This window comes from Lissotriton helveticus, chromosome 5_1 (genome assembly GCF_964261635.1).
Source record: "Lissotriton helveticus chromosome 5_1, aLisHel1.1, whole genome shotgun sequence".
NCBI classification, from domain to species: Eukaryota; Metazoa; Chordata; class Amphibia; order Caudata; family Salamandridae; genus Lissotriton; species Lissotriton helveticus.
Genome location: NC_136065.1, coordinates 1,921,636,732 through 1,921,662,524, shown reverse-complemented (window position 1 = coordinate 1,921,662,524; position 25,793 = coordinate 1,921,636,732). Strand labels below are relative to the sequence as shown.

Below are 25,793 nucleotides of genomic sequence, written 5' to 3'. Positions count from 1 at the left end.
AGGAAAGCCAAAACACCACAGTATGACTTGAGTAAAGGAAAGCCAAGACACCACAACATGACTTGTGTAAAGGAAAGCCAAAACACCACAACATGCCTTGAGTAAAGGAAAGCCAAGACATCGCAACATGACTTGTGTAAAGGAAAGCCAAAACACCACAACATGACTTGAGTAAAGGAAAGCCAAGACACCACAACATGACTTGTGTAAAGGAAAGCCAAAACACTACAATATGACTTGAGTAAAGGAAAGCCAAGACACCACTACATGACTTGTGTAAAGGAAAGCCAAAACACCACAACATGACTTGAGTAAAGGAAAGCCAAGACATCGCAACATGACTTGTGTAAAGGAAAGCCCAAGGCACCACAACATGAATTGTGTAAAAGAAAGCCAAGACACCACAACATGAATTGTGTAAACGAAAGCCAAGATACCACAACATGAATTGTGTAAAAGGAAGATCAAGAAAACACAACATGACTCATGTAAAGGAAAGCCAAGACACCACAACATAAATTGTGTAAATGGAAAGTCCAAGATACCACAACATAACTCATGGAAAGCTGAAGACACCACAACATGGCTCGTGTAAATGAAAAGTCCAAGACAACAAAACATGACTCGTGTAAAGGAAAGGCCAAGACACCACACCATGACTTGTGGTAAGGAAAGTCCAAGACAACACAACATGAATGCTGTAAAGGAAAGATCAAGACCCCATAACATGACTTGTGTAAAGGATATTTCACGACAAGACAACATGACTTGTGTAAAGGAAAGCCAAGACACCACAACATGACTTGTGTAAAGGAAAGTCAAGACACCACAACATGACTAGTGTAAAGGAAAGCCAAGACACCACAACGTGACTCATGGAAAGGCAAGCCAAGGCACCACAACATGACTTTTGTAAAGGAAAGCCATGGCATCACAAAATGACTCGTGTAAAGGAAAGCCAAGAAACCACAAAATGTCTTGTGTAAAGGAAAATAGAAGACACCACAACATGACTTGTGTAAAGGAAAGCCAAGACACCACAACATGACTCATGGAAAGGAAAGTCCAAGACACCACAACATGACTCATGGAAAGGAAATTTCAAGACACCTCAAAACGACTTGTGGAAAGAAAAGCCCAAGACACAACAACATGACTTGTATAAAGGAAAGCCAAGACACCACAACATGACTTGTGTAAAGGAAAGTCAAGACACCACAACATGACTAGTGTAAAGGAAAGCCAAGACACCACAACGTGACTCATGAAAAGGCAAGCCAAGGCACCACAACATGACTTGTGTAAAGGAAAGCCATGGCACCACAACATGACTCGTGTAAAGGAAAGCCAAGAAACCACAAAATGTCTTGTGTAAAGGAAAGTAGAAGACACCACAACATGACTTGTGTAAAGGAAAGCCAAGACACCACAACATGACTCATGGAAAGGAAAGTCCAAAACACCACAACATGACTCATGGAAAGGAAATTCCAAGACACCTCAAAAAGACTTGTGGAAAGAAAAGCGCAAGACACCACAACATGACTTGTGTAAAGGAAAGTCCAAGACACCACAACCTCGACATGTGCTAATTGTAAAGACAAGTGAAGCTGAGGTGTAGGTGTATTCATTAATAAATCTAAACGTTTCTTGACATACCCGTTTATACATCAGTCATCAGTTTTAGGTTTGCTGTATTTGCCTTTTCTTGCAGGATTTGTAGTAGTTCCTCCTGGTAACCGTTCCTCTTGGCTGTGCCTCTCGAAGCCTTCTCGCCCTAGGCAGAATTACTTGCAAAGACCATAGGCTGACCTTTATGTAAATGGTCAGCTATGTAAGGAAGAGTTACCTGGTGATTTCATGGTATCAAACATGCAACACTCTTGTCCTGTATTTTATTTGAATAACATAATACATTCTGGGAATTGTAGTTCCGAGTCACTTCAATTGTAGTAAGACACCTGCGAACACTAGTGCTTTGTAAATGAAAAGTGTGGGACTTAAACATTGCAATCTTGGTGACTTGGATTACTCTGATAAAACTGTCAGTCACTCGGCAGTGGTGTGAACTGGTGGTGCAGGTGCAACGGACTAGGAACAGGCCACGTGCTGATGTGGGAACAAGGTTGAGGATGCTGAGCAGAGCACCTCTATGCAGTGACAGCCGGGCTCTGTGACCTCTGATTGAACTCGGGGGGGAAAGGGGAAAAGGGTGGCACCCCAGCAGCGGAGGAGGGCAGAGGCGGTCAGAAGATTTAAAACACTCTAATAATCAGGTTATGCTGCAACATATTTTTTGCTCTGCTGGATCACTCCAGATGAGAGGACGAGGTAAGGATGTTAGATTTTTTGTTGTACAAAAGGACTTTTTAATCCTAGTTTCCAAATGTGATGGAATGGTATAACCCTGAGGATATCGCTTTATGTCGTTGTGCCTCAGGGTCCATTATCTGGCCCCAAAAATGGATAGCCTAGAGGCAAACTCATTTTGCATGCTTCATTATACATACGCATTCATGTATTTATTTATTCATTTGTTTATATTGGGTGCACAGAAAGACTGTGAGACTCCAAGATCTGTGAGCAAAGTCTGCAACAAAGAAGTAAAGTACCCACGAAAAGCCTACTCCGTGGACCGAGGATGGGGTTTAGTGGTCCTTCCTCAGTACCGGGGGCATCTACGGGAGCAGATAGATGACCATTTACTTTGATATTGTCAAATGTGATACCCTAATTCCATTGATGAACATCACTGCCTTCATTTCATTAGTATCGGACACTATCTCTTCCCAATCTCTCAGATTATTAATGTCAGATTCTCCAATCTACACTGTGTTTAATGCATACCCTTCCTTTCATGACTTGCTGGGGTGCCCAGATGAATAGCCCCTCAGAGCGCTGGCTACTATTTAACAAGTAATTATCTCGGTTACTCTTTGATCTTAAATGGTGACCTTGCCTTGAAAACACAGAAGAAAACACGTGTCGGCAGGGCTGCTGAAAATATAGTTACCAAATATTGTCTGCTACAAGTTGTGAACATGAACAGAATTGACAAAAAAACATGTATTAGTTACCCTGACAATGGGCAGCCCATCACAAAAGCTGCCTCGCCCAGAAGGTGGAATTGAACCACTCTGTCGCTAGACAGCTACAGGTTTGAAGCCTGCACCCCAGACCACTGAGGTTCATCCGGGCAAAGAAACAGTGTAGCAAACCAGGTATATATATCACAAGAATACATACTCTTTTACAGGTAGGGTGTGAGCCAAAATGTGTAATCCGCTTAGCTATCAATGTTCACTATTTATTGAAGTTCTGGGCTCAGCTCTTTTTTTGATTTGTCTTTATTTTCATGCACTGTTTTAGTCAAAAGTTCAGAATATGAACCTTTGATTGTATGCAAAACAGAGACAGGCTTTCTGGGTAAACGAGACTTTCTTATAATATGGACAAAGTTCAGATAAATCATTGGTAATGTCAGCGTTAACCACAATAGAAGAGGAAAGGCCGTGCTGATTTGAGTTTACAGAACACAGAATAAACAGACATTCTTAAAGCCTTACTCTGTTCTCTCACTCTCTCTGACTCCTTGAACGGAAAGAACAAGACACCACAACATGATTGTGTAAACGAAAGCCAAAACACCACAACATGACTTGAGTAAAGGAAAGCCAAGACACCACAACATGACTTGTGTGAAGGAAAGTCAAGACACCACAACATGACTAGTGTAAAGGAAAGCCAAGACACCACAACGTGACTCATGAAAAGGCAAACCAAGGCACCACAACATGACTTGTGTAAAGGAAAGCCATGGCACCACAACATGACTCGTGTAAAGGAAAGCCAAGATACCACAAAATGTCTTGTGTAAAGGAAAGTAGAAGACACAACAACATGACTTGTGTAAAGGAAAGCCAAGACACCACAACATGACTCATGGAAAGGAAAGTCCAAGACACCACAACATGACTCATGGAAAGGAAATTCCAAGACACCTCAAAACGACTTGTGGCAAGAAAAGCCCAAGACACCACAACATGACTTGTGTAAAGGAAAGTCCAAGACACCACAACCCCGACATGTGCTAATTGTAAAGACAAGTGAAGCTGAGGTGTAGGTGTATTTATTAATAAATCTAAATGTTTCTTGACATACCCGTTTCTACATCAGTCATCAGTTTTAGGTTTGCTGTATTTGCCTTTTCTTGGAGGATTTGTAGTAGTTCCTCCTGGTAACCGTTCCTCTTGGCTGTGCCTCTCGAAGCCTTCTCGCCCTAGGCAGAATTACTTGCAGAGACCATAGGCTGACCTTTATGTAAATGGTCAGCTATGTAAGGAAGAGTTACCTGGTGATTTCATGGTATCAAACATGCAACACTCTTGTCCTGTATTTTATTTGAATAACCTAATACATTCTGGGAATTGTAGTTCCGAGTCACTTCAATTGTAGTAAGACACCTGCGAACACTAGTGCTTTGTAAATGAAAAGTGTGGGACTTAAACATTGCATTCTTGGTGATCTGGATTACTCTGATAAAACTGTCAGTCACTTGGCAGTGGTGTGAACTGGGGGGTGCAGGTGCAACGGACTAGGAACAGGCAACGTGCTGATGTGGGAACAAGGTTGAGGATGCTGAGCAGAGCGCCTCTATGCAGTGACAGCCGGGCTCTGTGACCTCTGATTGAACTCGGTGGAAAGGGGAAACGGGTGGCACCCCAGCAGTGGAGGAGGGCAGAGGCGGTCAAAAGATTTAAAACACTCTATTAATCATGTTATGCTGCAACATATTTTTTGCTCTGCAGGATCACTCCAGATGAGAGGACGAGGTAAGGATGTTAGATTTTTTGTTGTACAAAAGGACTTTTTAATCCTAGTTTCCAAATGTGATGGAATGGTATAACCCTGAGGATATCGCTTTATGTCGTTGTGCCTCAGGGTCCATTATCTGGCCCCAAAAATGGATAGCCTAGAGGCAAACTCATTTTGCATGCTTCATTATACATATGCATTCATGTATTTATTTATTCATTTGTTTATATTGGGTGCACAGAAAGACTGTGAGACTACAAGATCTGTGAGCAAAGTCTGCAACAAAGAAGTAAAGTGCCCACAAAAAGCCTACTCCGTGGACCGAGGATGGGGTTCAGTGGTTCTTCCTCAGTACCGGGGGCATCTACGGGAGCAGATAGATCACCATTTACTTTGATATTGTCAAATGTGATACCCTCATTCCATTGATGAACATCACTGCCTTCATTTCATTAGTATCGGACACTATCTCTTCCCAATCTCTCAGATTATTAATGTCAGATTCTCCAATCTACACTGTGTTTAATGCATACCCTTCCTTTCATGACTTGCTGGGGTGCCCAGATGAATCGCCCCTCAGAGCGCTGGCTACTATTTAACAAGTAATTCTCTCGGTTACTCTTTGATCTTAAATGGTGACGTGGCTTTGAAAACACAGAAGAAAACACGTGTCGGCAGGGCTGCTGAAAATGTAGTTACCAAATATTGTCTGCTACAAGTTGTGAACATGAACAGAATTGACAAAAAAACATGTATTAGTTACCCTGACAATGGGCAGCCCTTAACAAAAGCTGCCTCGCCCAGAAGGTGAAATTGAACCACTCTGTCGCTAGACAGCTACAGGTTTGAAGCCTGCACCCCAGACCACTGAGGTTCATCCGGGCAAAGAAACAGTGTAGCAAAACAGTGTAGCAAAACAGGTATATATATCACAAGAATACATACTCTTTTACAGGTAGGGTGTGAGCCAAAATTTGTAATCCGCTTAGCTATCAATGTTCACTATTTATTGAAGTTCTGGGCTCAGCTCTTTTTTTGATTTGTCTTTATTTTCATGCACTGTTTTAGTCAAAAGTTCAGAATATGAACCTTTGATTGTATGCAAAACAGAGACAGGCTTTCTGGGTAAACAAGACTTTCTTATAATATGGACAAAGTTCAGATAAATCATTGGTAATGTCACCGTTAACCACAATAGAAGAGGAAAGGCCGTGCTGATTTGAGTTTACAGAACACAGAATAAACAGACATTCTTAAAGCCTTACTCTGTTCTCTCACTCTCTCTGACTCCTTGAACGGAAAGAGCAAGACACCACAACATGATTGTGTAAAGGAAAGCCAAAACACCACAGTATGACTTGAGTAAAGGAAAGCCAAGACACCACAACATGACTTGTGTAAAGGAAAGCCAAAACACCACAACATGCCTTGAGTAAAGGAAAGCCAAGACATCGCAACATGACTTGTGTAAAGGAAAGCCAAAACACCACAACATGACTTGAGTAAAGGAAAGCCAAGACACCACAACATGACTTGTGTAAAGGAAAGCCAAAACACTACAATATGACTTGACTAAAGGAAAGCCAAGACACCACTACATGACTTGTGTAAAGGAAAGCCAAAACACCACAACATGACTTGAGTAAAGGAAAGCCAAGACATCGCAACATGACTTGTGTAAAGGAAAGCCCAAGGCACCACAACATGAATTGTGTAAAAGAAAGCCAAGACACCACAACATGAATTGTGTAAACGAAAGCCAAGACACCACAACATGAATTGTGTAAAAGGAAGATCAAGAAAACACAACATGACTCATGTAAAGGAAAGCCAAGACACCACAACATAAATTGTGTAAATGGAAAGTCCAAGATACCACAACATAACTCATGGAAAGCTGAAGACACCACAACATGGCTCGTGTAAATGAAAAGTCCAAGACAACAAAACATGACTCGTGTAAAGGAAAGGCCAAGACACCACACCATGACTTGTGGTAAGGAAAGTCCAAGACAACACAACATGAATGCTGTAAAGGAAAGATCAAGACCCCATAACATGACTTGTGTAAAGGATATTTCACGACAAGACAACATGACTTGTGTAAAGGAAAGCCAAGACACCACAACATGACTTGTGTAAAGGAAAGTCAAAACACCACAACATGACTAGTGTAAAGGAAAGCCAAGACACCACAACGTGACTCATGGAAAGGCAAGCCAAGGCACCACAACATGACTTTTGTAAAGGAAAGCCATGGCATCACAACATGACTTGTGTAAAGGAAAGCCAAGACACCACAACATGACTCATGGAAAGGAAAGTCCAAGACACCACAACATGACTCATGGAAAGGAAATTTCAAGACACCTCAAAACGACTTGTGGAAAGAAAAGCCAAAGACACAACAACATGACTTGTATAAAGGAAAGCCAAGACACCACAACATGACTTGTGTAAAGGAAAGTCAAGACACCACAACATGACTAGTGTAAAGGAAAGCCAAGACACCACAACGTGACTCATGAAAAGGCAAGCCAAGGCACCACAACATGACTTGTGTAAAGGAAAGCCATGGCACCACAACATGACTCGTGTAAAGGAAAGCCAAGACACCACAAAATGTCTTGTGTAAAGGAAAGTAGAAGACACCACAACATGACTTGTGAAAAGGAAAGCCAAGACACCACAACATGACTCATGGAAAGGAAAGTCCAAGACACCACAACATGACTCATGGAAAGGAAATTCCAAGACACCTCAAAACGACTTGTGGAACGAAAAGCCCAAGACACCACAACATGACTTGTGTAAAGGAAAGTCCAAGACACCACAATCCCGACATCTGCTAATTGTAAAGACAAGTGAAGCTGAGGTGTAGGTGTATTTATTAATAAATCTAAACGTTTCTTCACATACCCGTTTCTACATCAGTCATCAGTTTTAGGTTTGCTGTATTTGCCTTTTCTTGGAGGATTTGTAGTAGTTCCTCCAGGTAACCGTTCCTCTTGGCTGTGCCTCTCGAAGCCTTCTCGCCCTAGGCAGAATTACTTGCAGAGACCAAAGGCTGACCTTTATGTAAATGGTCAGCTATGTAAGGAAGAGTTACCTGGTGATTTCATGGTATCAAACATGCAACACTCTTGTCCTGTATTTTATTTGAATAACCTAATACATTCTGGGAATTGTAGTTCCGAGTCACTTCAATTGTAGTAAGACACCTGTGAACACTAGTGCTTTGTAAATGAAAAGTGTGGGACTTAAACATTGCAATCTTGGTGACTTGGATTACTCTGATAAAACTGTCAGTCACTCGGCAGTGGTTTGAACTGGTGGTGCAGGTGCAACGGACTAGGAACAGGCCACGTGCTGATGTGGGAACAAGGTTGAGGATACTGAGCAGAGCGCCTCTATGCAGTGACAGCCGGGCTCTGTGACCTCTGATTGAACTCGGGGGGGAAAGGGGAAAAGGGTGGCACCCCAGCAGTGGAGGAGGGCAGAGGCGGTCAGAAGATTTAAAACACTCTAATAATCAGGTTATGCTGCAACATATTTTTTGCTCTGCTGGATCACTCCAGATGAGAGGACGAGGTAAGGATGTTAGATTTTTTGTTGTACAAAAGGACTTTTTAATCCTAGTTTCCAAATGTGATGGAATGGTATAACCCTGAGGATATCGCTTTATGTCGTTGTGCCTCAGGGTCCATTATCTGGCCCCAAAAATGGATAGCCTAGAGGCAAACTCATTTTGCATGCTTCATTATACATACGCATTCATGTATTTATTTATTCATTTGTTTATATTGGGTGCACAGAAAGACTGTGAGACTCCAAGATCTGTGAGCAAAGTCTGCAACAAAGAAGTAAAGTACCCACGAAAAGCCTACTCCGTGGACCGAGGATGGGGTTCAGTGGTCCTTCCTCAGTACCGGGGGCATCTACGGGAGCAGATAGATGACCATTTACTTTGATATTGTCAAATGTGATACCCTAATTCCATTGATGAACATCACTGCCTTCATTTCATTAGTATCGGACACTATCTCTTCCCAATCTCTCAGATTATTAATGTCAGATTCTCCAATCTACACTGTGTTTAATGCATACCCTTCCTTTCATGACTTGCTGGGGTGCCCAGATGAATAGCCCCTCAGAGCGCTGGCTACTATTTAACAAGTAATTATCTCGGTTACTCTTTGATCTTAAATGGTGACGTGGCCTTGAAAACACAGAAGAAAACACGTGTCGGCAGGGCTGCTGAAAATATAGTTACCAAATATTGTCTGCTACACGTTGTGAACATGAACAGAATTGACAAAAAAACATGTATTAGTTACCCTGACAATGGGCAGCCCATCACAAAAGCTGCCTCGCCCAGAAGGTGGAATTGAACCACTCTGTCGCTAGACAGCTACAGGTTTGAAGCCTGCACCCCAGACCACTGAGGTTCATCCGGGCAAAGAAACAGTGTAGCAAACCAGGTATATATATCACAAGAATACATACTCTTTTACAGGTAGGGTGTGAGCCAAAATGTGCAATCCGCTTAGCTATCAATGTTCACTATTTATTGAAGTTCTGGGCTCAGCTCTTTTTTTGATTTGTCTTTATTTTCATGCACTGTTTTAGTCAAAAGTTCAGAATATGAACCTTTGATTGTATGCAAAACAGAGACAGGCTTGAAAGTCCAATTGTCTTTATTGTATGTTCCTTTTTTCAGAGCTTCTCCTAGTATTTTTCCCTTCAATACATAGGTTTTAAAGTTAACGAGTATTTTCCTTGGCGTTTTCCTCTCTTTGTTTTTACCAAATGGGTCTCTGTGAACCCTTTGTATGTCTTCTTCAAGTAGATCTTTGTCTGCCCAGGGGAAATATTCTGCCAACAGATCGATTATATATTTCTTTATTTCTGTTCCTTCTTGATTTTCTGGCACATTTAATATCCTTACATTATTTTTTCTTGCCTGGTTTTCAAGTGACTCCATCTTGTCGTATAGTGTCTTGTTTTCTTGCTTCAGTGAGGTGATTTCTTTTCGGTTTCTTTCCACATTTTTATTTAGAGTACCCACTTCACTTTCTACAGCTGTCACCCTGTCTCCCAAAGCATTTAGTTTATTATCTAGTTTCTCACAGACTTCTTGAATTTTATCCTGTTTAGCCTCTGATATAGTGAATTTTTCCTTCATCTCCATCCATATCTTTTCGAGGAATTCGTCTGTGTGACTTTTGATGTTTCCTTGTGCCTCTTCTTTCTCTTTTTCTTTTTCTGCTGCATCTTCCTCGTCTGTTGTATCCTCCCTTATTACTACTGCTGGTGCCGATGCTCCTTTTGTTCCACCCTCTGCCGTATTATGTTTTAATGTCAAGTCAACTAGGCCTCTGTTAGTTTGCTTCTCAAACCAGACAATGGGAGCTGGGGAAACTAATGCCAGAACTTCAACAACTTGGTGCCACAGCGCAAATGAAATTTCCACCCTCATTAAGAATCATGTGGCGAAATAAAATGAGAAATATAAGAGACCCAGAAGAAGCTAAAGCATTTGTTGATTTAATAAAAGACCAAATTCGAGCTGATAAACCAATGAGTTAAAAAAGAATATCCCCAGAATTTGATATATATATAGTTGAGTACACATGTAAATAATGGTGCAGAAACGCGAACAAACACAGTTCACTTAAACTTAGAGTTAGAAGCTGGAGCTACCAAGGGTTATGGAATTAACCCAAAGAAAAGAAGATGGAGATGTGAGACTCCAAGATCTGTGAGCAAAGTCTGCAACAAAGAAGTAGAGTGCCCACAAAAAGCCTACTCCGTGGACCGAGGATGGGGTTCAGTGGTCCTTCTTCAGTATCGGGGGCATCTACGGGAGCAGATAGATGACCATTTACTTTGATATTGTCAAATGTGATACCCTCATTCCATTGATGAACATCACTGCCTTCATTTCATTAGTATCGGACACTATCTCTTCTCAATCTCTTAGATTATTAATGTCAGATTCTCCAATCTACACTGTTTAATGCATACCCTTCCTTTCATGACTTGCTGGGGTGCCCAGATGATTCGCCCCTCAGAGCACTGGCTACTATTTAAAAAGTAATCCTCTCTGTTACTCTTTGATCTTAAATGGTGACGTGGCCTTGAAAACACAGAAGAAAACACGTGTCGGCAGGGCTGCTTAAAATGTAGTTACCAAATATTGTCAAATGTGACAAGGTTGGCATGTCCTAATAGTGAATTACAGCCATATTCGTTTTTCACTATTGTAAGGTAACCTGCTCTCCAGCAGTTAGAATGGGCTGCCAGGATTATTAATGCTATAATCCTAGCGAGCTCGGGGAGCATGGTGCAATGTCGAGTTTGGTATCCCTGAACTCAGGGTTTAATAACGCATCCGGTTGGGTGGATGGTTTTTAGACTCTGTGTTTGAAAATAGCACTTTTAGAAAGTAGCTATTTTCTTGTCTAACTGTCTACCGGTCTCTGCTGGTTCTGGTGTGCGTGTGACAGGAGCTGGGTGGCTCCAGAGAGTCTGAATGAGTCAGTGTGGGATGAGTGGGGCATTTGCATTGAGAGTAGGGGAAGAGTAGCTCCTGATAGCCTGCCCTGCCTGATACAATGCTGGCTCCGCCCCCCTGCCAGGCGGCTGATGACTCTGTGCCTGCCTGGGACTTTCCTGGCCCACCTCCTGCTGGGCAACTGATGGCCCTGCCCCTGCCAGTGACAATGCTGGCTCCGCTCCTGCTGGGCGGCTGAGGACTCTGCCCTGCCCAGTGAATAGGCCAGGTGCCTCAGCCTGGCAACACCCACAACAAACCCGAGATGGGGGGAAATTCCCCTGCATGGACAAAGGGATCAAAGCCAAAAAGGGGTATAAGAGAAGGACCCCTGAACCAAGAATGCAGATCACTTCTGACAAGGAAACCTGAACCAAGGACAAGAAGCCTGCTGATCTAAGGACTGCCTACCCCTTCTGCCAGAGCGCTGTTTGTTGGGGGAATCCTGCATTGCTTCTTTATTTTTGCCAAGGAACCAGGAGAGAGGAACTGTGTGTGTACTCTCACTCTTTGCTAAGAAAATCTCCAAGGGCTGGAAGAGTGCCAGTCTCCTGTTGAAGTCACAGGGCTAAAGGACTTCATCTGCTTAAAGTGCTATTTGCTGGAATTTGTGAATCCAGCACCTCTGAAAGAATCCAGCAATCTCGACGCCGACGGACGCCGCCGAATCCAGCTCGACATCGTGAGTAACGGCTCCAGTGTCCCGCTTCCTCGACGCCGGCCGCCGGGCCCGATCGACGCCAGCAGCAACGCCAGTGAGTAGTGAGTTCGGCTCCAGCTCCAAGTGACCTCGTGTCTGCACCGCCGCTGATCGCATCGACTTCGAGCCCTCTCGATGCCGTGAGCGCTGCTCACTCTTGCAACATCGACATCAACGACGCCGTATCCTGCTTCATCTCGTGAGCGCTGCTCCCGCCTGACTTTGGTCGATGCCGCTGCAGATCGCCCCGACTCCGAGGCCCGATCGACGCCGAAGACGCGACGCCGGACATCTCGACGCCGCTGATCATCGAGTGCTTCACTTTTCCAAGGTACCGTGTTGTGGGGGTCTGTGCGACTCCGGGCTCGACGTAGCGCTCCTCGCGGTCGACGCCGAACCTTTGGATTAACTTTGCCTCGACGTCGTGTGACTCCCGTGTGGGTTACATTGATTTTAGAGAAGGAGAGTTGCTTTTGTTACTAAAGACTTTGTGCTAAGAAGAAACCGTGCTTGAACTATTATTTTTCCTTCCAAGAGTATTTATTAAGATTGTGGTATATTTTGTCGTTATTTGGTCTTGTGCTAAGCCTTATATAAAAATCCTTATTTTTATAATACTACTGTGTCGTGTCCATTTGTAGTGTATTCACTTTATTACTGTATGTCGTCATAAATGCTTAACGCACTGCCTCTGAGATAAGCCTGTCTGCTTTGCCAAGCTACCAAGGGGGTGAGCAGGGGTTATCTAAGTGTGTGATCCCTTTGCCCTGACTAGAAAAGGTGTGTCCCTATTTGTCAGAAGTGTATACCTTTGCCAACTAGAGACGGCCGCTTCTAACATTGGTGGGTCAGCGGTGAGGATTTGAACTTTGCATTTATGACCCATGTGCAGTGATTAGTGTGCGCTACATAGTGAAAGCAGACCATAGCGCAGCCACAATCTGTTTTGGTAGGATTCTATTTTTGTTCTCCGCTTTCCTGGAGCTTGATTTTTGAAAACTGCCAGTTTTGACCATGAGTGATGCAGAGTCACTGCCCCTGTTGTTGTTGTGGAGGAATTTGATAGGAGTAAGATGAACGACTATCCGTTAAAGAAGCTGAAAGCCTTTTGCAAGCAGTTGAAAGTTCCTACTACAGGCATTTCAAGAAGACCAGATTATCTCAAAGCATTGCAGGCCTGGTTAGAGGCCAGAGATCCCTCTGATCCGGTGGTGGTACCGACAGGGGAAGGGGAGGAGGAGGTGCCAGTGAATGGGCCTGTATCCCCTCCTGGCAGCAGTGTTTCCTCCAAAGGTCTTTCTCCTGAAGAAAGAGAAGAAAGGGCGAAAGGAGCGAGCATACAACATGGAAATGGCAAAACTTAAGATAAATGGGCAGTTGGAGATAGAGAATGCAAGAGGCAGGAGAGAAGCTGATATGGAGATCAAAAGGTTTGAAAGAGAGAAGTTAGCTGTTGAGCGTGATACCAAGTTGAGGGAGTTGGAGCTCAAAGCTAAAGAGTTAGAATTGAATCCCTATGGTGGCAGCATCCCATCTATGCCTGCAGAAAGTAGGTTTTATTTTCCCAAAGATGTGATCAAAGATTTTCAGAAGAATGAAGATATTAGTCAATGGTTTAAAGCATATGAGTTAGCATTGTTGGCCCACCGGGTCCCTGAGAAGGATTGGGGAGCGGGGTTGTGGGGTCGCTTTGTGAATGAGGGGAGAGATACCCTGTTAGACATGCCTGTTGAGGATAGGATGTCTTATGCTCATATGAAAGATGCTTTAATGTTAAGGTATGGCCTAACCCCAGAAAAGTACAGACAGGCCTTTAGAGAATGTAAGAAGTTGCCTGGTACTACGTGGGTGGAGTATGTGTCATATTTTTGCAGAGCCATGGATGGTTGGGTAAAGGGCAGCAAAGTGGAAAGTTATGATGCTCTTTATGATTTGTTTGCTAGGGAGCACTTGTCTAATAACTGTTTTCCAGAGCTGCGCCAGCACCTTATTGATAGCAAGATATCTAACCCTAGAAAACTTGCTGAAGAGGCGGACCGCTGGGTCAGTACCAGGGTCCACAAGGGTCCAGTGGGAGACTCAGCCAAAGGTGGGCAGGGTCCCCAGCAGAAGAGTGGGGGGGACAAGTGTAAACAGAAGGAGTCCCAGAAAGGGCCCCAAAGTACTCCCCAAGGGAACCAAGGGAAGGGTTCCCAGCCTCCCCAGATAAGAAATCAGAGGCCCCGACAGGTAAACCTGTTCGCAGAGGCCCAATGACCTGCTTCGCTTGTAAGCAGGTGGGACACCGTTTTTATGACCCTCAGTGTCCCTTGAAGAACTCTGCTGCACCACCACGTGCAGCTCCCCGTCAGCTGGCGAGTGTAGCCCTGGGAGGGGAGGAGATGGTTGCCCATGGTGGGGAGTGTCCCGCAGAGATGTCCCTGGTCTCTCTAGGAGACATGGAATTGGTCCCTCCGCCCCCTCTGCCTAGTAACACTAAGAAATATAGGCAGTGGGTGACCATTAATGGCCATAGAGTGGAAGCTCTCAGAGACACCGGAGCGAGTGTGACAGCTGTCAAGTGTCACTTGGTGTCCAGAGAGCAGGTTGTTCCCCACGCATTCTACCCCGTGATAGCTGCTGACAACTCCCAGAGAGAGTATGAGGTAGCTCAAGTTTCCTTTGAATGGGGGGGAGTTTCAGGTACTCTTCAAGTTGCTGTAAGGCCCGCCATGCCTGTTGATTGTCTCCTGGGCAATGATTTGGAAGACTCCCCTTGGGCTAAGGTGGAGAGGGAGACACATTTGAAAATGTTGGGTGTGCCAGAGTGGGTGTGTGCAACCACTTGATCCATGACAGCGAGTAAGGGTGTTGATGGGGTTCTGGAGCCTGAAAATATGGCCCAGGACCCAGCTGTGAAGAGAAGAGGCAGGGGGCGCGGGAAACCATCCCCCGTAGTTCCCGTGGTCCAGGAGGAGGCAGGCCTTGAGGGGCATGCCCTGGAACCCACAGGTGAACAAGTTGCTGAACTGGGAGACCTGCCCGAGCTGACCCATTGGCAGCAGGATGGTGGTCCCTCCAGGGAGGAATTCTGTGCAGAACAGAAAGTGTGCCCTTCTCTTGTGGGTATGAGGCAACAGGCCTCAGCCCAAACCTCAGGTGATCAGTCAGGGTCACATTTTGTTTACTGGGAGAACGACCTCCTGTATAGCGAGCCTAAGGCTGCTGAGCCTGGGTCAGCCCGTGTGCTGGTGGTACCCCAGCGCTTCAGAGCCTTCCTACTGGGTTTGGCTCATGACATCCCTTTAGCTGGACATCTGGGGCAGGACAAGACCTATGACAGGCTTGTCACCCATTTTTATTGGCCTCAGATGAGAAGGGATGTAGACATCCAGTGCAAGACCTGTCAAACTTGCCAGGCAAGTGGGAAAAGCGGGCGGAAGCAGAAGACTCCCCTCCAACCTTTTCCCGTGGTCAGTACCCCCTTTGACCGGGTGGGGATTGACATTGTTGGGCCACTGGATCCCAAGACAGCCCTGGGCAACAGGTTCATCCTGGTCTTGGTGGACCATGCCACACGGTACCCGGAAGCCATCCCTCTCAGAACAGTGACTGCCCCCGTGGTGGGACGGGCACTGATGGGTGTTTTCTCCCGAATGGGGTTCCCCAGAGAGGTGGTGTCAGACCGGGGCACCAACTTCATTTCCAACTATATGAAGTCTCTGTGGAAGGAGTGTGGGGTAACTTATAAGTTCACCACTCCTTACCACCCTCAAGGTAATGGGTTGGTTGAAAGATTCAACCGTACCCTTAAAGGCATGATTATGGGTCTTGAAGAACCAATGAGGCGTAAATGGGACGTCCTCTTGCCATGTCTGTTGTTTGCTTACCGTGAGGTGCCACAGAAGTCTCTAGGGTTCAGCCCCTTTGAGCTTTTGTATGGTCACCCGGTAAGAGGACCTTTGAGTCTGGTCAAAGAAGGCTGGGAGTAATCTCCCAGGAAACCTCCCCAGGATGTATACAGTTACATGCTGGCCTTTAGGAACCAGACTAGGCGCTTCAGAGATCTTGCTCAGGCAAATCTGGAGGCCAGCCAGGAGGAGATGAAGCGGAGGTACGACCAGAAGGCCACTCTGGTAGAGCTTCAGCCTGGACAGAAAGTTTGGGTTATGTCCCCTGTGGAACCTTGTGCGCTCAAGGACAGGTGGACTGGACCATTTGAGGTTGTGGAGAAAAAGAGCGATGTCACCTACATGGTGGACTTAAAGTCTCCCAGGAACCCCTTGCGGGTCCTGCATGTCAACTGTTTAAAGCCCCACTTAGAAAGGTCCGAAGTGGGCATGCTCCTAGCTACAGATGCTGGAATGGAGGAGGAGAGTGAGCCTCTTCTTGACCTCCTGTATGCAAAAGAGCAAGATGGGTCAGTGGATGGTGTTGTCCTCTCTGACACACTGACCCCTGAACAGCAGCAGGATTGTCGCCAATTGTTGGGACAATTCCCTGATCTGTTCTCCTTGATTCCTGGTGTCACTCAGTGGTGTGTCCATGATGTGGACACCAGGGACAGCACTCCTGTGAAGCACAAGGCTTACAGAGTGACTGACAAGGTCAGAGCATACATCAAGGAGGAGGTCTCCAAAATGTTTGCCTTAGGGGTGGTTGAGTCCTCTAGCAGTCCTTGGGCCAGCCCAGTGGTCTTGGTCCCAAAGGCTGCAGCGCCTGGTGCTTCACCGGAACTTCGGTTCTGTGTGGATTACCGAGGACTCAATTCAGTCACCAAGACTGACGCGCACCCCATCCCCAGAGCTGATGAGCTCATAGATCGGTTGGGGGCTGCCCGGTACCTTAGTACGTTTGATCTGACATCTGGGTACTGGCAGATCGCCTTGACTGATGGGGCAAAAGAGAGGTCAGCATTCTCCACACCAGATGGGCACTACCAGTTCCGGGTTATGCCCTTTGGGATGAAGAATGCCCCTGCCACCTTCCAGAGGTTGGTCAACCAGGTCTTGGCTGGACTGGAGGATTTCAGTGCCGCCTACCTGGACGACATTGCAGTGTTCAGCGCCAGCTGGGAGGAACACTTGCGCCACCTCCAGGAAGTGTTGTTAGCCCTGCGCCGAGCAGGCCTCACAATCAAAGCCAGTAAGTGCCAGATTGGGCAGGGTTCAGTGGTGTACTTGGGGCACCAAGTAGGGAGTGGCAAGGTGGCCCCCCTGCAACCCAAGATTGATACCATCCTGGCATGGGCACCGCCCAAAACCCAGACTCAGGTGAGAGCCTTCTTGGGTCTCACGGGTTATTACAGGAGGTTCGTCAAGGATTATGGTAACATTGTGCACCCCTTGACTTCGCTGACTTCCAGGAAGCAGCCACGACTTGTGAACTGGACTGACGCCTGTCAGACGGCCTTTGACACCCTGAAAACTGCAATGTGCACAGCACCCATACTCCAGGCACCCGACTTTTCTAAAGAATTTGTTGTCCAGACGGACGCTTCAGAGCATGGTGTGGGGGCTGTTCTAGCTCAGGTGAATGAAGAGGGCCGAGACTTACCTGTAGCCTTCATCAGCAGGAGGTTACTTCCCAGGGAACAGAGGTGGAGTGCGATAGAGAGAGAAGCATTTGCTGTGGTCTGGGCGCTGAAGAAGCTAAGACCCTACCTGTTTGGGACTCACTTCCGGGTTCAGACAGACCACAGGCCCCTCAGATGGTTGATGCAGATGAGGGGTGAGAATCCAAAGCTGTTGAAGTGGTCCATTTCCCTACAGGGGATGGACTTCACGGTGGAACACCGCCCTGGCACAGATCACGCCAATGCTGATGGTCTGTCCAGATTTTTCCGCCTTAGTGATGAGGACTCCCTAGGGTAAGGGTAGTTCTCCCCACAGTTCAGCTGGAGGGGACACGTGTTAGACCTGGCATCATTGGCATGAGTCTCTCCTCCATTTTTTTCTGTTTGCCTCCTCTGTTTATGATGTTTTTGCTGGTATATTGCTTTGGGCACTGTGCCACTGCTGATCAGTGCCACAGTGCAAGTGCTCCCTATGTGAAATTGCTGTATTGATTGACTTCCATGTTTGGCTTATTTGGTTTACTATCAGTCCCTAGTAGCGTGCACCAGGAGTGCCAGGGCTTGTAAATACAAATGCTGCTAGTGGGCTTGCAGCACATGTTGTGCCACCCACAAGAGCGGCCTAGTAAAAGTATGTCTGAAGGTCTACCATTGCTAGACCACGTGCAGTCTGACTGTCACGAGGACTGCGCAAGTACACCTACTGGCCAGTCCCTAAACCTTCCCTTAACTTCATGTTAGTCACCCCTATGGTAGGCCCACGGGCAGGGTGCATTGTAAGCATAAGGTAGGACAAGCCTGACAAGGTTGGCATGTCCTAATAGTGAATTACAGCCATATTCGTTTTTCACTATTGTAAGGTAACCTGCTCTCCAGCAGTTAGAATGGGCTGCCAGGATTATTAATGCTATAATCCTAGCGAGCTCGGGGAGCATGGTGCAATGTCGAGTTTGGTATCCCTGAACTCAGGGTTTAATAACGCATCCGGTTGGGTGGATGGTTTTTAGACTCTGTGTTTGAAAATAGCACTTTTAGAAAGTAGCTATTTTCTTGTCTAACTGTCTACCGGTCTCTGCTGGTTCTGGTGTGCGTGTGACAGGAGCTGGGTGGCTCCAGAGAGTCTGAATGAGTCAGTGTGGGATGAGTGGGGCATTTGCATTGAGAGTAGGGGAAGAGTAGCTCCTGATAGCCTGCCCTGCCTGATACAATGCTGGCTCTGCCCCCCTGCCAGGCGGCTGATGACTCTGTGCCTGCCTGGGACTTTCCTGGCCCACCTCCTGCTGGGCAACTGATGGCCCTGCCCCTGCCAGTGACAATGCTGGCTCCGCTCCTGCTGGGCGGCTGAGGACTCTGCCCTGCCCAGTGAATAGGCCAGGTGCCTCAGCCTGGCAACACCCACAACAAACCCGAGATGGGGGGAAATTCCCCTGCATGGACAAAGGGATCAAAGCCAAAAAGAGGTATAAGAGAAGGACCCCTGAACCAAGAATGCAGATCACTTCTGACAAGGAAACCTGAACCAAGGACAAGAAGCCTGCTGATCTAAGGACTGCCTACCCCTTTGCCAGAGCGCTGTTTGTTGGGGGAATCCTGCATTGCTTCTTTATTTTTGCCAAGGAACCAGGAGAGAGGAACTGTGTGTGTACTCTCACTCTTTGCTAAGAAAATCTCCAAGGGCTGGAAGAGTGCCAGTCTCCTGTTGAAGTCACAGGGCTAAAGGACTTCATCTGCTTAAAGTGCTATTTGCTGGAATTTGTGAATCCAGCACCTCTGAAAGAATCCAGCAATCTCGACGCCGACGGACGCCGCCGAATCCAGCTCGACATCGTGAGTAACGGCTCCAGTGTCCCGCTTCCTCGACGCCGGCCGCCGGGCCCGATCGACGCCAGCAGCAACGCCAGTGAGTAGTGAGTTCGGCTCCAGCTCCAAGTGACCTCGTGTCTGCACCGCCGCTGATCGCATCGACTTCGAGCCCTCTCGACGCCGTGAGCGCTGCTCACTCTTGCAACATCGACATCGACGACGCCGTATCCTGCTTCATCTCGTGAGCGCTGCTCCCGCCTGACTTCGGTCGACGCCGCTGCAGATCGCCCCGACTCCGAGGCCCGATCGACGCCGAAGACGCGACACCGGACATCTCGACGCCGCTGATCATCGAGTGCTTCACTTTTCCAAGGTACCGTGTTGTGGGGGTCTGTGCGACTCCGGGCTCGACGTAGCGCTCCTCGCGGTCGACGCCGAACCTTTGGATTAACTTTGCCTCGACGTCGTGTGACTCCCGTGTGGGTTACATTGTTGCCAAGAACTTTGATTTTAGAGAAGAAGAGCTGCTTTTGTTACTAAAGACTTTGTGCTAAGAAGAAACCGTACTTGAACTATTATTTTTCCTTCCAAGAGTATTTATTAAGATTGTGGTATATTTTGTCGTTATTTGGTCTTGTGCTAAGCCTTATATAAAAATCCTTATTTTTATAATACTACTGTGTCGTGTCCATTTGTAGTGTATTCACTTTATTACTGTATGTGGTCATAAATGCTTAACGCACTGCCTCTGAGATAAGCCTGTCTGCTTTGCCAAGCTACCAAGGGGGTGAGCAGGGGTTATCTAAGTGTGTGATCCCTTTGCCCTGACTAGAAAAGGTGTGTCCCTATTTGTCAGAAGTGTATACTTCTGCCAACTAGAGACGGCCGCTTCTAACAACCGTTTTAGTCAAAAGTTCAGAATATGAACCTTTGATTGTATGCAAAACAGAGACAGGCTTTCTGGGTAAACGAGACTTTCTTATAATGTGGGCAAAGTTCAGATAAATCATTGGTAATGTCAGCGTTAACCACAATAGAAGAGGAAAGGCCGTGCTGATTTGAGTTTACAGAACACAGAATAAACAGATATTCTTAAAGCCTTACTCTGTTCTCTCACTCTCTCTGACTCCTTGAACGGAAAGAGCAAGACACCATAACATGATTGTGTAAAGGAAAGCCAAAACACCACAATATGACTTGAGTAAAGGAAAGCCAAGACACCACAACATGACTTGTGTAAAGGAAAGCCAAAACACCACAACATGACTTGAGTAAAGGAAAGCCAAGACATCGCAACATGACTTGTGTAAAGGAAAGCCAAAACACCACAACATGACTTGAGTACAGGAAAGCCAAGACACCACAACATGACTTGTGTAAAGGAAAGCCAAAACACTACAACATGACTTGAGTAAAGGAAAGCAAAGACACCACTACATGACTTGTGTAAAGGAAAGCCAAAACACCACAACACGACTTGAGTAAAGGAAAGCCAAGACATCGCAACATGACTTGTGTAAAGGAAAGCCCAAGGCACCACAACATGAATTGTGTAAAAGAAAGCCAAGACACCACAACATGAATTGTGTAAACAAAAGCCAAGACACCACAACATGAATTGTGTAAAAGGAAGATCAAGAAAACACAACATGACTCATGTAAAGGAAAGCCAAGACACCACAACATGAACTGTGTAAATGGAAAGTCCAAGATACCACAACATAACTCATGGAAAGCTGAAGACACCACAACATGGCTCGTGTGAATGAAAAGTCCAATACAACAAAACATGACTCGTGTAAAGGAAAGGCCAAGACACCACACCATGACTTGTGGTAAGTAAAGTCCAAGACAACACAACATGAATGCTGTAAAGGAAAGATCAAGACCCCATAACATGACTTGTGTAAAGGATATTTCAAGACAAGACAACATGACTTGTGTAAAGGAAAGCCAAGACAGCACAACATGACTTGTGTAAAGGAAAGTCAAGACACCACAACATGACTAGTGTTGTAAAGGAAAGCCAAGACACCACAACGTGACTCATGAAAAGGCAAGCCAAGGCACCACAACATGACTTGTGTAAAGGAAAGCCATGGCACCACAACATGACTCGTGTAAAGGAAAGCCAAGAAACCACAAAATGTCTTGTATTAAGGAAAGTAGAAGACACCACAACATGACTTGTGTAAAGGAAAGCCAAAACACCACAACATGACTCATGGAAAGGAAAGTCCAAGACACCACAACATGGCTCATGGAAAGGAAATTCCAAGACACCTCAATACGACTTGTGGAAAGAAATGCCCAAGACACCACAACATGACTTGTGTAAAGGAAAGTCCATGACACCACAACCCCGACATGTGCTAATTGTAAAGACAAGTGAAGCTGAGGTGTAGGTGTATTTATTAATAAATCTAAAAGTTTATTGACATACCCGTTTCTACATCAGTCATCAGTTTTAGGTTTGCTGTATTTGCCTTTTCTTGGAGGATTTGTAGTAGTTCCTCCTGGTAACCGTTCCTCTTGGCTGTGCCTCTCGAAGCCTTCTCGCCCTAGGCAGAATTACTTGCAGAGATCATAGGCTGACCTTTATGTAAATGGTCAGCTATGTAAGGAAGAGTTACCTGGAGATTTCATGGTATCAAACATGCAAAACTCTTGTCCTGTATTTGATTTGAATAACCTAATACATTCTGGGAATTGTAGTTCCGAGTCACTTTAATTGTAGTAAGACACCTGCGAACACTAGTGCTTTGTAAATGAAAAGTGTGGGACTTAAACATTGCATTCTTGGTGACCTGGATTACTCTGATAAAACTGTCAGTCACTCGGCAGTGGTGTGAACTGGGGGGTGCAGGTGCAACGGACTAGGAACAGGCCACGTGCTGATGTGGGAACAAGGTTGAGGATGCTGAGCAGAGCGCCTCTATGCAGTGACAGCCGGGCTCTGTGACCTCTGATTGAACTCGGGGGGAAAGGGGAAAAGGGTGGCACCCCAGCAGTGGAGGAGGGCAGAGGCGGTCAGAAGATTTAAAACACTCTATTAATCAGGTTATGCTGCTACATATTTTTTGCTCTGCTGGATCACTCCAGATGAGAGGACGAGGTAAGGATGTTAGTTTTTTTTTGTACAAAAGGACTTTTTTATCCTAGTTTCCAAATGTGATGGAATGGTATAACCCTGAGGATATCGCTTTATGTCGTTGTGCCTCAGGGTCCATTATCTGGCCTCAAAAATGGATAGCCTAGAGGCAAACTCATTTTGCATGTTTCATTATACATATGCATTCATGTATTTATTCATTCATTTGTTTATAGTGGGTGCACAGAAAGACTATGAGACTCCAAGATCTGTGAGCAAAGTCTGCAACAAAGAAGTAGAGTGCCCACAAAAAGCCTACTCCGTGGACAGAGTATGGGTTTCAGTGGTCCTTCCTCAGTACCGGGGGCATCTACGGGAGTAGATAGATGACCATTTACTTTGATATTGTCAAATGTGATACCCTCATTCCATTGATGAACATCACTGCCTTCATTTCATTAGTATCGGACACTATCTCTTCCCAATCTCTCAGATTATTAATGTCAGATTCTCCAATCTACACTGTGTTTAATGCATTCCCTTCCTTTCATGACTTGCTGGGGTGCCCAGATGAATCGCACCTCAGAGCGCTGGCTACTATTTAACAAGTAATTCTCTCGGTTACTCTTTGATCTTAAATGGTGATGTGGCCTTGAAAACACAGAAGAAAACACGTGTCGGCAGGGCTGCTGAAAATGTAGTTACCAAATATTGTCTGCTACAAGTTGTGAACATGAAAAGAATTGACAAAAAAACATGTATTAGTTACCCTGACAATGGGCAGCCCATCACAAAAGCTGCCTCGCCCAGAAGGTGGAATTGAACCACTCTGTCGCTAGACAGCTACAGGTTTGAAGCCTGCACCCCAGACCACTGAGGTTCATCCGGGCAAAGAAACAGTGTAGCAAAACAGGTATATATATCACAAGAATACATACTCTTTTACAGGTAGGGTGTGAGCCAAAATGTGTAATCCGCTTAGCTATCAATGCCCACTATTTATTGAAGTTCAGGGCTCAGCTCTATTTTTGATTTGTCTTTATTTTCATGCACTGTTAGTCAAAAGTTCAGAATATGAACCTTTGATTGTATGCAAAACAGAGACAGGCTTTCTGGGTAAACGTAACTTTCTTATAATATGGACAAAGTTCAGATAAATCATTGGTAATGTCAGCGTTAACTACAATAGAAGAGGAAAGGCCGTGCTGATTTGAGTTTACAGAACACAGAATAAACAGACATTCTTAAAGCTTTACTCTGTTCTCTCACTCTCTCTGACTCCTTGAACGGAAAGATCAAGACACCACAACATGATTGTGTAAAGGAAAGCCAAAACACCACAATATGACTTGAGTAAAGGAAAGCCAAGACACCACAACATGACTTGTGTAAAGGAAAGCCAAAACACCACAACATGCCTTGAGTAAAGCAAAGCCAAGACATCGCAACATGACTTCTGTAAAGGAAAGCCAAAACACCACAACATTACTTGAGTAAAGGAAAGCCAAGACACCACAACATGACTTGTGTAAAGGAAAGCCAAAACATTACAATATGACTTGAGTAAAGGAAAGCCAAGACAACACTACATGACTTGTGTAAAAGAAAGCCAAAACACCACAACATGACTTGAGTAAAGGAAAGCCAAGACATCGCAAAATGACTTGAGTAAAGGAAAGCCCAAGACACCACAACATGAATTGTGTAAAAGAAAGCCAAGACACCACAACATGAATTGTGTAAACGAAAGCCAAGACACCACAACATGAATTGTGTGAAAGGAAGATCAAGAAAACACAACATGACTCATGTAAAGGAAAGCCAAGACACCACAACATGAATTGTGTAAATGGAAAGTCCAAGATACCACAACATAACTCATGGAAAGCTGAAGACACCACAACATGGCTCGTGTAAATGAAAAGTCCAAGACACCACAACATGACTCATGGAAAGGAAAGTCCAAGACACCACAACATGGCTCATGGAAAGGAAATTCCAAGACACCTCAATACGACTTGTGGAAAGAAATGCCCAAGACACCACAACATGACTTGTGTAAAGGAAAGTCCAAGACACCACAACCCCGACATGTGCTAATTGTAAAGACAAGTGAAGCTGAGGTGTAGGTGTATTTATTAATAAATCTAAAAGTTTATTGACATACCCGTTTCTACATCAGTCATCAGTTTTAGGTTTTCTGTATTTGCCTTTTCTTGGAGGATTTGTAGTAGTTCCTCCTGGTAACCGTTCCTCTTGGCTGTGCCTCTCGAAGCCTTCTCGCCCTAGGCAGAATTACTTGCAGAGATCATAGGCTGACCTTTATGTAAATGGTCAGCTATGTAAGGAAGAGTTACCTGGAGATTTCATGGTATCAAACATGCAAAAGTCTTGTCCTGTATTTGATTTGAATAACCTAATACATTCTGGGAATTGTAGTTCCGAGTCACTTTAATTGTAGTAAGACACCTGCGAACACTAGTGCTTTGTAAATGAAAAGTGTGGGACTTAAACATTGCATTCTTGGTGACCTGGATTACTCTGATAAAACTGTCAGTCACTCGGCAGTGGTGTGAACTGGGGGGTGCAGGTGCAACGGACTAGGAACAGGCCACGTGCTGATGTGGGAACAAGGTTGAGGATGCTGAGCAGAGCGCCTCTATGCAGTGACAGCCGGGCTCTGTGACCTCTGATTGAACTCGGGGGGAAAGGGGAAAAGGGTGGCACCCCAGCAGTGGAGGAGGGCAGAGGCGGTCAGAAGATTTAAAACACTCTATTAATCAGGTTATGCTGCTACATATTTTTTGCTCTGCTGGATCACTCCAGATGAGAGGACGAGGTAAGGATGTTAGTTTTTTTTTGTACAAAAGGACTTTTTTATCCTAGTTTCCAAATGTGATGGAATGGTATAACCCTGAGGATATCGCTTTATGTCGTTGTGCCTCAGGGTCCATTATCTGGCCTCAAAAATGGATAGCCTAGAGGCAAACTCATTTTGCATGTTTCATTATACATATGCATTCATGTATTTATTCATTCATTTGTTTATAGTGGGTGCACAGAAAGACTATGAGACTCCAAGATCTGTGAGCAAAGTCTGCAACAAAGAAGTAGAGTGCCCACAAAAAGCCTACTCCGTGGACAGAGTATGGGTTTCAGTGGTCCTTCCTCAGTACCGGGGGCATCTACGGGAGTAGATAGATGACCATTTACTTTGATATTGTCAAATGTGATACCCTCATTCCATTGATGAACATCACTGCCTTCATTTCAT

General features: G+C 45.3%; 4 non-coding genes across 4 annotated transcripts; all 4 read right to left on the bottom strand.

Moving 5' to 3' along the window:
- Positions 1-3,111: 3,111 nt before the first annotated feature.
- TRNASTOP-UCA (transfer RNA opal suppressor (anticodon UCA)) lies at positions 3,112-3,198 on the bottom strand. Its single transcript has one exon. It is a non-coding gene; the product is annotated as a tRNA-Sec (tRNA).
- A 2,414-nt stretch (positions 3,199-5,612) lies between these two features.
- Positions 5,613-5,699, bottom strand: TRNASTOP-UCA (transfer RNA opal suppressor (anticodon UCA)). Its single transcript has one exon. It is a non-coding gene; the product is annotated as a tRNA-Sec (tRNA).
- Positions 5,700-9,186: 3,487 nt separating this feature from the next.
- TRNASTOP-UCA (transfer RNA opal suppressor (anticodon UCA)) lies at positions 9,187-9,273 on the bottom strand. The gene has a single exon. It is a non-coding gene; the product is annotated as a tRNA-Sec (tRNA).
- A 14,049-nt stretch (positions 9,274-23,322) lies between these two features.
- TRNASTOP-UCA (transfer RNA opal suppressor (anticodon UCA)) lies at positions 23,323-23,409 on the bottom strand. Its single transcript has one exon. It is a non-coding gene; the product is annotated as a tRNA-Sec (tRNA).
- Positions 23,410-25,793: the final 2,384 nt, after the last annotated feature.